At 51.4% G+C, this 16,494-nt stretch overlaps 1 protein-coding gene across 2 annotated transcripts in view; it reads right to left on the bottom strand.

Annotated features, from left to right (window-relative positions):
• LOC119965948 (probable thiopurine S-methyltransferase) overlaps positions 1 to 3,946 on the bottom strand; it is a 54,672-nt gene extending 50,726 nt beyond the window's left edge. For both annotated transcript variants that reach the window (XM_038796984.1, XM_038796985.1), the window contains exon 1: positions 3,740 to 3,946. The gene's annotated coding sequence lies outside the window, so the exon portion shown is untranslated. The remainder of the gene's footprint in view (positions 1 to 3,739) is intronic.
• Positions 3,947 to 16,494: the final 12,548 nt, after the last annotated feature.

The following is a 16,494-nucleotide window of genomic DNA, read 5'->3' as shown; positions in this document are numbered from 1 at the left end:
CGGCGGAGCGCGCAGTGCAGTCATTCAACGAGGTCTAAAGAAGTAGTCTTCCGGGTTGATGAACACGAGACAGGCTCGTTTTTTGTTTTCATATAGGACCACCCCACATGCGGTGACTGGGGTAGCTCCTGCGGAACTCCTAATGGGCCGGATAATTCGCACCCGCCTTAGCATGGTTTTCGCAGACATTGGCGCTAAAGTACGCTGCACACAAGAATGGCAGGGACATGGTTTTTCTCGACATCGGCTGATTTGGCAGTTTGCGGCCGGTGACCGAGTTTTCGTTCGGAATTTTGCTGGTGGTGCCCAGTGGATCCCTGGCGTAATCTTTCGCCAAACGGGCCCTATCTCTTACCACGTGCAAGCCCAGGGTCGTCTCCAGCGCAAGCATGTAGACCACGTTCGGTCCAGAAGACCATCCCTTCCAAAGATTCCCTGCCCCCGGAGCTAATTTCTACAGCCAGAGACCAGACACAGTGGAAAGTATTCCTCACAACCTTCCTCTGGTGCCGCACTGAAAGCCTGCACAGGTCGTTGCAGAACTGGGTGGAGATAGAGACGTCGAGATGACGGAGGCAGCGGACTCAGACTCCGAAATGGAGATGCTGGACGCCTCGGAGGGGGAATCCTCGGGCCCACGGGCCGTGGATGTATAATTGTTACACCATTCATCACGGATCCGCCGTTCTCCGTCTGGTTACACTCCGCCCGATCCAGCGCCTCGTGCAAATGGTGTCCGGCCTGCGGCAAAACGAGTCCGCGCCCTCCTTCGCCAGGGTCTTCGGTGGATTTTGGGGGGGGGGGGGAGGAATGTTATAACCTGCCTGCTTACCACTGGCTGGGGACTAATGGCAATCCCACAATCCTTTGGGAGTATAAGCTTCCCCAATGAGGGGAGCGGATAAATCATTAGCAGATTCCTTGCATAAATAAAGCTGGCCAGTTTGGAACTGGCTAGAGGAGAGTGAGCAGCAAGGGAAGTTGTTGCTGCTGTTGTATATGTATGTTATTGTAAATAAATGTTATTTCTTTCTATCCTTCAATTCGTGCTGGATTCTTTGTGGCCCTCACAAAAGAAGGTAACAGGCGGTGATTGGATCCAGCCTGAGTAGGATGATTTTCAGAGCACTAGGGGAAGGAGACTTGGAGTCCTGGATGCTCAGAGGAAAGAAACTGCTCTCTCTCTCTCTCTTTTCCCCCACCCCCACCCCCCGCCTCCGGGTTTTTCTCCAGGAAAGCTGTGTAGCTATACATAGAATTAATCTACAGTGAAAATCTTGAACTGAAAACTTAGACTGAAGAAAGGTGTGCTAGAAACAACCATCTGAAACAAAGACTCTTATATTTTTACTTTCATCATTATTTTTCCACCCTTCTTTTCCCCTCTGTGTTCGTTTGTCTGTGTGTGATATATATATCTCGAGAGAGGTTGGGGTGAATTAAGGGGGGGCTTATGAAATAGTTAACCTGTTGTATTTGCTATATATATTGAATTATATAGTTATTGTTATTAATGGAATTGATCGTGTTTAAATTTACAAACCTGGTGACTATAGTTATTGGATAGCCAAGGACTTTGGATATTTTTCCTTAGAATTGTTTATGCATTTTAACTATATTGCGAGTCTGCGGCAAGTGGAGCTGGGAATGACCGTGCACTAGCCCAGGGGGTCATAACACCCGGCAATTGCGTATGTGTGAATGTCACTTGCCACTGGTCAGCCCAAGCCAGGTCACTGTCCAGGTCTTGCTGCATTTGGATATAGACTGCTTCAGTACCTGAGGAATCACGGATATTTTTCCACATTATACTCCATCTTCCATTTTTTAACCTACTCACTTAACCAATCTTTATGCATTTGAAGACTCTTTGTATCCTCCTCACAGCTTGCTTTCCTATCTATCTGATGTCTTTAATTGATCATGTCTCAATACACATCACCAGTTCCAAAATACTTTGGTACATGGTGGGTTTCAGAACTGTTCTGAGATTCAGTCTTGAATACACTTTGAACTCAACCTCCAGGTTACCTTTTTCCGTTTATTTTCATCTCTTCTTTTGATTTGTGTAATCATGGATAAACTGTCAGTTTTACTTGCCTTCACTACCTTGCAATAATGTAAATTATTAAGCAAACGTTAAGGTGACAGTGTGACAGAATGTGAGCTTGAGAATTTTAAGTGAAGGAATTCAAAGGGTTAATTCAGAATAAATATCTTACGAAAATATCACCTGATTCTAAAATTTTGGGGCTGTAACTTCCTCGGAGTGGCAAGACCGAGCATCGTAATGGGACCTGTTCACTGCAGGAGTTCAAATTGAATAAGTCCAATGGCGGGACCGGGCCTTTCACCAACTAGCAGCGAAACAACTCCGAGTTTCTCACTTGACATTCCCCCAAAAGGGTGACAGCATGGTGGCGCAGTGGTTAGCACTGCTGCCTCTTGCCGCCTACGACCCGGGTTTGATCCCGGCCCCGGGTCACTGTCCATGTGGAGTTCTCCCGTGTCTGCGTGGGTCTCACCCCCACAAACCCAAAGGTGTACATGGCAGATAGATTGGCCATGCTAAATTGCCCCTTAATTGGGGGAAGAAAAGAATTGGGCATTCTAAATTTAAAAAAAAATTCCACCGAAGGAAGAGCAATGGGAAAGGCTGGATTGTTATGACCAGAAACGCCTAGACGGTGGAACCAGACGTAATACTGTAGAAACTTGCAATGGCAATTTGGACATGTGTCTTGAGGATAGCTGATCTGGAAGGTTATTGAGCAAATCCGGCGTGCGGCAGTCAATCGGTAAACTGTGCTGCATGACTCTGCGATTGTCGTCCTCTGGAGCAGGCGTCATCGGGAAGAGAAGGATCCCCATCTTTCTCAATACATTGGCACCCGATAAGAGTGGGGTGAGAGCCAAAGAAACGGTTTTTAAAAAATGTCCTGGAAGGACAATCAGCATCCAGACTCCCAGCGTTAACCCTGTTCCCCTTCACCACAGAGGCTGTCACAACGGCTGAAATCAGTATTTCCTGTTTTGGTCTCTGGAACTTCTCCAACAGCAACAAAAAAACAAACTCCATAACGCTGGGGGAATTTTATGTTTCTTATTTTCAATACTTCCCTTGAACCTTGACCCTGTCGCAATGGGTGACTCACTTCGCCTTCTCTGTGAAGCGAGTTGGCTAACGGAATGGCAGAAAGCCAGGCAAACGGTCGGAAATGAAGAGAAGAAACGTAGTCTCCCCACCCCCCCCAGCCCCATATGGGGTGGGGCCTGGGGGTGGGAGAGGCAAGCAGGCAGGCAGCAAATGTCCAGATTGCATTTCCGACCAGAGGCGCCAAAATAAAGCATCGGCCCAGGAAACTCGGCAGAAGGTGGATCCGCAAACTTTCCCATTTGAGGCGGGGCCAGGTGCCCAGCTTCACACTGCAGTGCACAGAGCAGTGATTTTATCGGCAGCTTTGTATCTGGTCATCACACCCAATTGGCAGAATTAAAGTCATTCCTTTCCAGTAATTTAATAAAACATTCCTATAAACAACGCGCAGGGGGGCGGGGCGGGGAGAAGGGTGACACTAAGCTGTAATGCTCATTTGGAGTACTGGCGCAGACAATGTTGATGAATAGTCTCCTCCTCTGCGCCTTAGCAATTCTGTGATTTTTCTCCAGAATGCTGATCGCTTCACATGTTCCCACAAAGTTGCCTTTTAGAATGAATTATGGCGAAACATGCAAATACCTGTGCTCCTGAAAAGCTGTCAGTTACTTGCATCGGACTCTTCCCAGTACCGGGTTTCCAGGGTGTGAGCTCAGTAACATTTTATTGGTCAGAAGGTACTTGACTTCCTGCTTCCGACAGCTGGTGTTTGAAGCTCTGCAGTACCCCCTAGACGGGAGGGGTGCGACATAAACCTGTCAACTCGGTTAAACTATGAAGGTCCCACTTTCCATCCAATTCACAGACGTCGGCTAGAATGTACTGGGGGGGGGGGGGGGACAATTCGTTCTCCAGATCCTCGATTGGCCCTCCGGCTGGTGGTTGTGCTTCGACCATGGTCGAGTGACTGCCCTTTCACCACAGAATTCGAAGTTTTTCATAGAATTTACAGTGCAGAAGGAGGCCATTCGGCCCATCAGGTCTGCACCGGCTCTTGGAAAGAGCACCCTTCCCAACCGCACACTTCCACCCTATCCCCATAACCCAGTAACCCCATTAGATACTGAGGGCAATTTTGGACACTAAGGGCAATTTAGCATCGCCAATCCACCTAACCTGCACATCTTTGGACTGTGGGAGGAAACCGGAGGAAACCCACGCACACACGGGGAGGACGTGCAGACTCTGCACAGACAGTGACCCAAGCCGGGAATCGAACCTGGGACCCTGGAGCTGTGAAGCAATTGTGCTAATCACTATGCTACCGTGCTGCCTCACGGGTTCTTCTTGAATTTCACTATAACAGCTGACACTCAGGCCATGATTGAGGGAGCCCTGCATTGTTTAAGGCGCAATCTTTCAGGGGAACCCTCCCCCACTGTTTCCCTTGGGTCTCAGTTATTAATATCTAAATCAGTGACTTCATTGAGGGGCTAGTATAATATATCCAAGGTTGCTGGTGATACAAAGCTCGTTGGGAAAGTAGGCTGTGAGAAGATTTCATACAGGCTGCAAATGGATAAAGCCAGGTTCAGTGCCTTAAAAAAACGTAGAGGGAATACAGGCCGCGATTCTCCGGAAAGATTTCTAAGTGAGGTAGCGAGCCGGAACTGCCACAAGCTTCCTGGCGCTCGGCCGGCAATGCTATTCAACGTTAATTGGTCCACTTAATGAGGCTCCATTGGCTTTTCACCACAAATGAAGGCTCGCCAGCTGATTCGCTGGCACCGCTCTCACCAGCCCCCTGCTAACAAGGCGGAGCAGCACTTGATCAGCACTTGCTCAGCCAAACCAAGTCAGATCGCAACAATGGTACCCAGGGGACTGGTCCCAAGATTCAGGGATGCAGACCTGGGGAGGCAGTGGAGGCCAGGAAAGATGTCCTATTCCCCTGAGAGTCCCAGGGGGTTAGCCACAGGGCAGCCAGTGCTACTGGGATGAGGTGGCGGCAGCTGTGAGCACCGGGAGTGTGACCGGGAGCACTGGCCTCCAATGCCGGAAAAAGACCAACAACCTAAATCGGGCAGCACAAGTGAGTAGACACCCCCCCCCCCCCACCTTTCCGCCTCCACTTGAGCATCCACCCCCCCAACTCTCCATGTGGCCCACAACCCTCCTTTCACATCCCACTCTCTCTTCAATCATTCCTTCACACCCCCCTCACACCACTGTGAACCATGTACGTGGCTAACGATGCCCTCTATGCCTCCTCAGGAAAAGCTCTCCCACAGCAGTCAGGGGAGGGCCCAGTCTGGCAGCGGTGTGCCGGTCATAAGAATCCTCACTTCCTTCGAGGAATGGGCCCTGGAGGTGACAGGGATGGCGGAGTACAGGGCAGTCACCTACACGGAAGTAGGCGGATGCCGCAGAGGTGAGGATCCACTGGACCCCACCCGGAGTATCTGTCAAACGTGAGTTGTTATTGCCTTACTGACTGACCCATTCCTTCCACTAACCACATGTCCATTCTTCCGCAGCCAATGGCGCCGGCCAATGCTGGGTGGGCCCCTCTCCTGCCTCCCAGGTGACCACTTGGAGGGGAGCTCTGAGGAAGACACAATCAAGGCATCACAGCTGTCATCCCCACCTCCAACAGCGCAGATACACGCACCTCAGTGGGAAACGTTAGTGGTCAGGCTTCTGGGGCACAATCTGGTGAGCACCGCATGGCTGCTGATGTACATCAGGTGGAGGCAGGAACTCCCAGGTGAGACACCAGTTGGAGGGCTTCTGCATCTCAGGACCCACCTGGATTCCAGCCTGATGCTGAGCCTCTGGTACCTGGTAACCCGGAGCTGATGGAGACGTTTGGGTGTGATCAGGACATTCAGAGGAGGATGTCAGTGACACTGCAGTAGGTCCATAGCCGATTTGAGGAGGCCCAGAGGCTACAGGCACTGGAAATGTTGCCGGCAATGTGTGGCACTGAGACCAACAACTGCTGGGGGGGGTGGTCACCGCAGTGGAAAGCCTGGTGCACGACATCAGCACCATTAGTGTAGGTCCCCATGGTGTCACACGGTAGGTGACGGCCGTGGCTGAGGGCCTTGGCAGACTGTCTGACTCAATGGGGGACAGGACCCAGTACCAGGCTGACCTTGATGAGGTGCTGCGGGACATGTTTCGCTCTCAGATGCGAATGGCTGAGGCGTTGCGGAGCTTCTCCCAGTCACAGATGTGTATTGCCGAGGCACTGCAAAGCATGGCGCAAGCACTGAAGAGCATCGACAAGGGCATCGATAAGATGCTGCAGGCGTCGGTGAGCCAACAGGGCTGGCAGAGCCAGATTATGCAAGGGCAGCCGGGGCTCGAACCAGCTGCCCCTCTGTTCCAATGGTCTGCCCACCCACAGGAATCCACTTGGGATGTGTGATGTGCTCACTTTCTAAAAAATAAATTTAGAGTACCCAATTATTTTTTTTTCCCAATTAAGGGGCAACCTAGTGTGGCCAATCCACCTAATCTGCGCATCTTTGGGTTGTGGGGATGAAACCCACGCAGACGTGGGAAAAATGTGCAAACTCCACACAGAGATACAGGACCGGAATTCGAACCCAGATCCTCATCGCTGCAGTCCCAGTGCTAACCACTGTACCACGTACCGCCCTGTGAGGTGCTCACTTAACCACGATTCCCACATGCTACATGTGATGTACCATCAATTGTACGCGAGGCGAGTGATTTACCAAAGTCTGGCTTTAATTGACTAGAACACAGCTCTGCGATCGTCTACAATGGAAAGGACGATCGTCAGGCGTCTGACCATTTATACCTTGTTAATAGAGGCGTGGTTAACTCAGCCTCTCGGCCAATTGGTCGAGAGGCACATGACCGACCAGGGCCAATGGTAAGCCGACGTTCTGGCCCAATGGCAGACAGGTATGCAGATCATATCACCACATTTACCCCTTGCGGAGAAGGAAGGCGGGGGTTGTGAACGAGACCCAGGGTGGGGTGGGGGTAGGGGGCGGGGGGGAGAACTGGTGATATGAGTAGCCGTCGGGAGAATAAATTTTCTCTCCTTACCCTTATCGAATTTGGGGGCTTCCCACTGGCCCAGACATAACGATATTTACAAAAAAAAAAGTTCATGGGGCTGTAGAACTCTAGAAGGATTCGATCAGTCTTTTGGTGGTCCTTGATGTCCTGGCAGAGCGCCGCAGTGGAGGAGTTGACGTCGGATCGGCTGATGGTCCTGCTGATGTCCTGGAGTCCGGGAGCAATGGATTTCGAGTAGTCTCCGTCACCTGAGTTGGCCGCGGAGACGCCATGGATGAGGGATGGGGAAGCTGAGTGGGGTGCTGGGGTGAAAAAGGGGAGGGGGGTCTGTGGTGGGGGGGGGGGGGGGCGCACGCCGGCGGGTGCCAGGTCCCGGAGGGAGACCGTGTCCTGCCGACCGTCGGGGTACTCCACATACGCGTACTGCGGGTTAGCGTGGAGTAACTGGACATGCTCCACCAACGGGTCGGACTTGTGCACCCGCACATGCTTCCGGAGCAAGATGGGTCCGGGGGTGACCAGCCACGTCGGGAGAGGGGATCCGGAGGATGACTTCCTGGGGAAAACAAGAAGACGTTCATGAGGTGTCTGATTAGTTGCGGTACAGAGGAGTGAGCGGATAGAGTGTAGGGCATCGGGATCACCTCTTGCCATCGGGAAATAGGGAGATTTCTGGACCGGAGGCCCAGTAGTATGGTCTTCCAGATGGTACCATTCTCCCGCTCGACCTGTCCGTTACCCCGGGGGTTATAGCTGGTCGTCCTGCTAGAGGCGATGCCCCTGTCGAGCAGGAATTGACGCAGCTCATCACTCATAAATGAGGACCCCCGATCGCTGTGTATGTACGCGGGGTAGCCGAACAGTGAGAAGATGAAGAGTAGGGCCTTAATGACGGTCGATGTGGTCATGTCGGGACAGGGAATGGCGAAGGGGAAGCGGGAGTATTCGTCGATAACCGCCAGGAAGTAAATGTTGCGGTTGTTAGAGGGAAGGAGCCCCTTGAAGTCAATGCTAAGACGTTCAAAGGGGCGGGATGCTTTGATCAGGTGTGCGCGCGCGGGGCGGTAGAAGTGCGGTTTGCACTCGGCGCAGATGTGGCAGTCACGGGTTACTGACCTGACTTCCTCGATGGAGTAGGGCAGGTTGCGGGCCTTAATGAAATGGTGTAGGCGGGTCACCCCTGGATGGCAGAGGTCTGCGTGGAGGGAGCGGAGGCGGTCTGTCTGCGTGCTGGCGCAGGTACCGCGGGACAGGGCATCAGGAGGCTCATTGAGCTTCCCAGGACGATACAAGATATCATAGTTGCACGTGGACAACTCGATCCGCCACTGTAAAATCTTGTCATTTTTGATCTTGCCCCTTTGTGCATTATCAAACATGAAGGCTACTGACCGTTGGTCTGTGAGGAGGGTAAACGTCCTGCCAGCCAAATAGTGCCTCCAATGTCGCACGGCTTCGACTATGGCCTGGGCTTCCTTTTCCACAGAGGGGTGGCGGAGTTCGGAAGCCTGGAGAGTTCTGGAGAAGAAGGCCACGGGTCTGCCCGCTTGGTTCAGGGTGGCCGCCAGAGCTACTTCTGATGCATCGCTCTCGACCTGGATGGGGAGGGCCTCGTCGATGGCGCGCATCGTGGCCTTTGCGATGTCCGCTTTGATGCGGCTAAAGGCCTGGCAGGCCTCCGTCGACGGCGGGAAGGTCGTGGTTTGCATGAGGGGACAGGCCCTGTCAGTGTAATTGGGAACCCATTGGGCGTAGTATGCGAAGAACCCCAGGCAGCGTTTGAGGGATTTGGGGGTATTGGGGAGAGGGAGTTCCATCAGGGGGCGCATGCATTCGGGGTCGGGGCCTATCACTCCGTTACGCACTACGTAGCCGAGGATGGCTAGGCGGTCGGTGCTAAACACGCATTTATCCTTATTGTTCGTGAGGTTCAGGAGTTTTGCGGTTTGGAGGAATTTCTGGAGGTTGACGTCATGGTCCTGCTGGTCGTGGCCGCAGATGGTGACATTATCAAGATACGGGAAGGTAGCCCGTAATCCGTACTTGTCGACCATTCGGTCCATCTCCCGTTGGAAGACCGAGACCCCATTTGTGACACCAAACGGAACCCTAAGGAAGTGGTAGGGGCGCCCATCAGCCTCGAATGCGGTGTACAGGCGGTCACTCGCGCGGATGGGGAGCTGGTGGTAAGCGGACTTAAGGTCCACAGTGGAGAAGACCTTGTATGTCGCGATCTCGTTTACCATGGTGGAAATACGGGGGAGAGGATACGCGTCCAGTTGCGTAAACCGATTGATGGTTTGGCTATAATCGATGACCATCCGGTTTTTCTCCCCAGTCCGGACCACCAGCACTTGAGCTCGCCAGGGACTGTTGCTGGCCTCGATGACCCCTTCCGTCAGCAGCCTCTGGACCTTGGACCTGATGAAGGTCCGGTCCTGGGCGCTGTACCGTCTGCTCCGTGTCGCGACGGGTTTGCAATCGGGGGTGAGATTAGCAAACAGGGAGGGCGGACCCACTTTGAGGGACGCGAGGCTGCAGACAGTGAGGGGGGTATAGGGCCGCCAAATTGAAAGGTCAAGTTCTGCAGGTTGTACTGGAAGTCCAGTCCTAGGAGTGCCGGTGCGCAAAGGTCAGGGAGGACAAGGAATTTATAATTTTTAAAAACCTTCCCTTGGACCGTGAGGTCCGCGATGCAGCACCCGGTGATGTGGACAGAGTGCGAACCTGAGGCTAACCCGATTTTGTGTGTTACGGGATGGACAGGGAGCGCGCAGCGTCTTACGGTGTCAGGGTGAACGAAGCTTTCCGTGCTCCCGGAGTCCAGCAGGCAGTCCGTCTCGTGGCCGTTGAGGTGGATCAGCATTGTCGTTTTGGCGAGCGTGCGTGGACGTGACTGGTCGAGTTGAACGGCCGCGAGCCGTGGAGAATATCCGTCGTCGCCGTCCGAGTCGATGCTGGAGGGACCTTGCGTGGCAGTCCCGGAAGTCGGTGGCCAGGATCCATATGTGAAGTCTGCGCCCCACGATGGCGGCGCCCAGGACCTGCACGTGGGGTCGGCGTCCCAAGATGGCGGCGCCCAGGACCCGCATGTGGGGTCGGCGCCCCAAGATGGCGGCGCCCAGGAAGCCCTCGTGGCCGCTGGGGGCGGAGCTAGCGTTTCCGGCGAGCCGGGTGGAGCAGCTGCGGGAGGAGGTGAGGCGCGCAGGCCGGGTACAGGAGGCCGAGGGCGGTGGGGAGCAGATTCGCGCCGCGGGCAGGTAGGGACTGGGAGGGCCCGGAGAGGCGAGCCGGTCGGGAGCCGGGGCCCGGGGGCGGGGGGAGCATATTCGCGCGGCGGGCAGGTAGGGACCGGGAGGGCCCGGAGAGGCGAGCCGGTCGGGAGCCGGGGCCTGGGGGTGGGGAGAGGTACACGCGGCGGGTAGGTAGGGACCGGGGGGGCCTGGAGAGGCGAGCCGGTCGGGCGCCGGGGCCCGGGGGCGGGGGGGAGCAGATTCACGCGGCGGGCAGGCAGGGACCGGGAGGGACCGGAGAGGCGAGCCCGTCGGGCGCGGGGCCCGGGGGCGGGGGGGGGGGGGGGGGGGAGAAACGTGCGCGGCGGGCCGGCAGAGACCTGGAGGGGCCGGGGAGGTGCGCTTGTCGGCCGGCGGGGCGCGAGTCGGGAGCGGCTGGGGCGGCCCTGGGGGAGAGAGAGGCACACAGGCCGTTCTCAGAGGCCTGGGGGCGGGGGGGGGGGGGGGGGGGGGGGAGTGCTGTGCAGCTTCCAGAAGCGCCGCAGCCAGCGTTTTGGCCTGGCAGACCGTGGAGTAGTGGCCCTTCTTCCCGCAGCTCTTACAGAGGGCGGAGCGGGCTGGGCAGCGCGAGTGAGGGTGTTTTGCGTACCCGCAAAAGTAGCAGCGGGGTCCCGCAGATTTAACAGGGCGTCCCGCGGCACAAGCCTGAGGGAGGTCGGGAGCGGCGGGTGGCGGGTGGGAAGCGTGCCAGGAGGCCTGGCTAGGGTCATAGGTGCGAGCGCTTTGATCTGCGACCTCCAGAGAGGCGGAGAGAGTCAGCGTCTCAGTTAAACTGAGTTCGTCTCCTTCCAGCATCCGCTGGCGGATCACGGGAGACAGCATCCCAGCCACGTAAGCGTCTCTGATCAGTAGCTCCATGTGCTCTGTAGCCGAGACTGCTACACAGGAGCAACTTCTCCCCAGGGCATAGAGGGCCTGGGCGTATTGGCTTAGAGACTCACCGGGGACCTGCTTTCTGGTGGCCAGCGGATGTCGAGCAAATAACCTGTTGACCGGTTTGATGAATTGTCCTTTTATCTTTTGTATAGCGTCATCATAATCCGTTTCCTCTTTGATTATTGCGTAAGCGTCGATACCCACGCTGGAGTGGAGGACGTGCAGCTTCTGTGCCCCGGTTGGGGGGGGGGGGGGGGGGTGGTTGTAGATGCTAGGAACCCTTCGAGGCAAGTCAGCCAGAGTTGGAAAAGTTCTGCAGAGTTCGGAGTTTGCGGGCTGATGCGGAGGCATTCGGGCTTGATGCGGAACTCCATCTTCAAAGTCGTAGTCAATTAAATTGATGTACCATCAATTGTACGTGAGGCGAGTGATTTACCAAAGTCTGGCTTTAATTGACTAGAACACAGCTCTGCGATCGTCTACAATGGAAAGGACGATCGTCAGGCGTCTGACCATTTATACCTCGTTAATAGAGGTGTGGTTAACTCAGCCTCTCGGCCAATCGGTCAAGAGGCACATGACCGACCAGGGCCAATGGTAAGCCGACGTTCTGGCCCAATGGCAGACAGGTATGCAGATCATATCACCACAACATGGTCCACCAACCCACAGGAATTCACTTGGGATGTGTGAGGGACTCACTTAACAATGATTGCCAATTCCCTATTAGCAATAGCTTTCAACCACATGGCGAGAGATCTCGGTAGTCAGTGGGGTTATGGATGATTGGTGGGGCAGACGGGGACAAGGATTTGCCCTTGAATGGTTACATATGATCCAGTGATTGGCATAGTGGTGCCATGTGTGGTTGCCCCCCCCCCCCCCCACCTCCCAAGGCAGCCTACCTCTGCAGCGGGTCCCCCATCCCCTGCCGAACACTGGTGTGGAAAGCCCAGCGCTCCGAGCTCTTTGCTTGTGAGCAAAGATGGATACACACCTCCACGGCTCCCCACAGAACCCCTTCCGCCTGGTTCCCGTTTTTCACAATGGGTTCTAATCGGCGCTAGCGTGACCACTTGCTGGGAAGACCAATGTATCATGGGAGGCTGTTGGATATGGCGTCGCTTCTGTTAATTGTATGGAAATAGGGCTTAAGTGGTGATAATTGGTTTCTTGTCATGCTTAGGCAAGATCCCAATTTTGTCTACAGGAGCAGACCTTTGTTTCGTAAACTGGCACCTGGTGTGATTTTCATTTTTGGCCTCTCCTACTCTTCACCGGCCTAGTTTTGTTTGACCGAGAGCACGACGAGGCCGGAGATTTGCACCCACAATATGTGGAAATTTGGTAGGAATTGAGATGATCGTGTGCTTTGGGGAAAAATGTATTTCTTATTGTGTGATATCCCATTTAACACCAGGATGAACTGGGGAGTATTTTGAAAGAGGGTTAACTGATTATAACATCATTATGTTCCAGGAAATACTGATGGGACCTGGGGTTGCTTTGACTGGCTAAGAAACAACGGGTAAGTAAAAAAACTAATTGCAGTGGGGTTGGGTTTCATTCTGTATTTTCTGTTTGGCAGTTCAGGTTACACTGAAAATTCATGTGAGAGAAAAACAAGCAAGGCTCTTTCCGAATGGGCCAGTTTTCTGTTTGGCTGTTTTTGAACAGATCCTCGTGGTGAAGCAGGTCACTGAGTATAGAGCAGAAACTGTGTTGTGTGTGTTATACAATTGGAAAATATGGAGATTTGAAATCTGGAAGGGCAAGCGATTGCTGGCTGGGCAGGACCCATTGCTACTGTTTCAATGTTGCCAAAGCTCACCAGACTATTTGAAGGGTTTACTAAAAGGAATCTTGGGATTTTGTGGCATCTTGCTCATGATGTGGGGAATAACACATTAGCATGGATAGAGGATTGGTTGGCTAACAGGGAACTAAAAGTAAGCATAAATGGGTCATTTGTCGATTGCCAAGATGTGATGAGTGAATGACACAGAGATCAGTGTTGGGGCCTCAACTATTTCTCATTTATATCAATTACTTGGATGAAGGGACTGACTGTATGGTGCCACGGTGCTAAATATGCTGATGATACAAAGGTAGATGGTAAAGTAAGTTGCAAAGAGAAGGTAAGGATTCTGCAAAGAGATATAAATAGGCTAATTGAGTATTCAAAAAATTTGGCAGATGGAGTATAACGTGGGAAAATGTGACATTGTCCACTTAGGCAGGAATAGAAAGGAGAGATGTTATTTAAGTGGAGAGAGATTACAGTAGTCAGAGCGACCTTGGTTTCCTGGTACATGGATCACAAAAAGGTTAGTATGCAGGTACAGCAAGTTATTCGGAAGGCCAGTAGAATGTTGCCATTTATTACAAGGGGAATGGAATATAAATATAGGAATGTTTTGCTACAGTTGTATAGGGCATTGGTGAGACCACATCTGGACCACTATGTATTGCTTTGGTCTCCTTATTTAAGAACGGCTATAAAAGCAGCTCCGAGAAGACTAACTCAACTGATACCTGGGATGGTGATGGATGGTTATCTTTGAGAAAACTTTGAGCTTGCATCTATTGGAAGTCTAAAGGATGAAAGGCAACCTTATTGAAACATATAAGATCCTGAGGGGACATGACAGGGTGGAGCCTGAAAGGATGTTTTCCCTTGTGGAACAGACTATAACTAAGGGACACAATTTAAAAATAAGTGGTCTTCCAGGTAAAATGTAGATGAGGAGAAATATTTTTTCTGAGGGTTGTGAGTCTTTGGAATTCTCTTCCCTAGAGAAAGCTTGAGGCAGGATCATTATATATTTTGAAGACAGAGGTCGATAGATTTTTGACTGAATAAGGGAGTCAAAAATTATTGAGGGCGGGTGGGAACATGGAGTTGAGGCCGCAATCAGATCAGCCATAGTCTTATTGAATAGTAGAGCAGACTTGGAGCTGAATGGCCTGTTCCTCATTAATATGTTTGTATCAGGACTTTTGTGACCCGAGTGAGAGAGCGTTTGTAGACATGCACCTTGTGGTCACCGTGTCAGGAGACTTTCGATGGAATGTGATGGTTAATGTGACTCAAGGGCTGAAATGATTGGATGAGAGATCTTGTAAAAAAAGAGGCCAAGTTGGTATGATTGTGTGATTGCTCATGGCATCACATTTATGCAGGAATTAATGTAAGATACACCTCAAGCTACATCTAGCTTGAGGTGCATATTTGTTGCATCAGCTAAATTAAGTGAAATTCACTTCTTTGTTTGAAATATCTTCCACCTGTTAATTCATGTTTGGATGGCACTGGTTTTAGGTTGTTTATTACAGTAGAAGTTGTGAAAAGTGAAACCGTATACATTTGGTTTTCTTTTTGGCATTGTGGGGAATCAATTTTTAAAAGTTATTGATCTCTACAGGGATCATAATGGAATAGAAAATATTTTTTAGGTAAAATATTTGTAAAAGTTGGTATTCAGAGGGATTTGGGGGCTCTTGTACACAAATTACATAAATTTAAAATGCAGGTATAGCACACAGTTTGTTTTCTAATTGCATGTGTGCCTTCATTGCAGGGGATGCGGAATACTAAAATAAGAAAGTCGTACTGATGAGAATGTGAAGCAAGGGTTAATAGCTAGAACAATCCAAACTTAATGGGACACATAAGTGGAAAGTTACTGAGGAGGGAGTTATTATTGAATTCGTGAGCCGATTCATGACTGTAAGCCAAATAGCCTTGAGAAACAAGGAAGATGGCTGGATGACGGAATATGAAATGTAAGAGCCATTGATAAATCATGGCTGGACACCTGGTGTTTTGCTAAAATTGCTATACGCTCCTGTGCCAATAGATAACCTCAATATCTGTAAAATTATGTATTGAAAATATGACAATAACAAATTAATCATGTACTAAACATTTGGTAAAAACAAGCTGTAATCTGTACTGGAGGCAAGCTCAAGTGAATGTAAGGGACAGCCCCTTAAAAAACCATATAAAGATAGCATGCTTTGGGCAAAACTTGGGCACACTCAGAGGTGTTGCTTTGGAATACCTAGAGGGCTGCCCAATAAAGAATATTCTAAGTACGAGCGTGTTCGAGACTGTTTCTTCCGGACTGATAGATAAGTGAATTAAAGAGACATTCACACTGAAATTATCTTGGGCTTTGGTTCAGATCATATGAGGAATACAATTTTAGTCTCTTGACCTCAAGGAAGGATTTACCTGCCTTAAACAGGTGCCACAAAGGTTCATTAGATTGATTCCCGAGATGACAGAATTGAGTAGAATGGTCTAAATTCACTGGCTGTTTAGGAGATTGACAGGTGATATTTGAAACATGCAAAATTCTGAGAGGACTTGACAAAGTCAATTGAGAGGCTGTTTCCTCCAGGTTGAACAGAGGTTGGCAACCTGCAACTCCAAAGCTGCACGCAGCTCTTCAACATCTCATGTGTGCCTCCAACCTGTTCTATTTACATCTTATCATCACAAAAAAGCCAGAAAATGACAAACCAAAGAACTAGATGGCACCATAATTTTCACTGTTGAGTTAGTTATTCATTTACAGAATAACGGATTGGGCTCGACTTCAATGCTATCGTTGGATAGTTTGCCGACAGTTATTGTTGTGCTGACAAATGAGTACTGATGTGAGGTATTGGAGGGTGACCAATACCTGTGGTACTGTAACCTTGCGAGAGAGTCAATAATTTACAGAGCTATGACAAAAGGCCAAAGGAGTGTGCGTGGGTTTCCTCCGGGTGCTCCGGTTTCTTCCCACAGTCCAAAGATGTGCGGGTTAGGTGGATTGGCCATGCTAAATTGACCGTAGTGTCCTAAAAAGTAAGGTTCAGGGAGGGGGAGGAGGAGGGGGGGGGGGGGGGGGGAGAGGAGGAGGGAGGGGGGAGGAGGTTGTTGGGTTACGGGTATAGGGTGGATACGTGGGTTTGAGTAGGGTGATCATTGCTCGGCACAACATCGAGGGCCGAAGGGCCTGTTCTGTGCTGTACTGTTCTATGTTCTATAATGGACCACATTCTGGGAAGTGGGATTAATGTAGCTTTAGAGTAGTTTTTTGTCAGTGCAGACTTGACGGGCCAAAGAGCCTCTTCTGTACTGTACAATTCTATGATCATGGGAATCTTGCTCTGAGA

Source organism: Scyliorhinus canicula, chromosome 5 (genome assembly GCF_902713615.1).
Source record: "Scyliorhinus canicula chromosome 5, sScyCan1.1, whole genome shotgun sequence".
NCBI classification, from domain to species: domain Eukaryota; kingdom Metazoa; phylum Chordata; class Chondrichthyes; order Carcharhiniformes; family Scyliorhinidae; genus Scyliorhinus; species Scyliorhinus canicula.
Note: the sequence above shows the minus strand (reverse complement) of the source record. Positions and strands in the feature narration are given on the sequence as shown.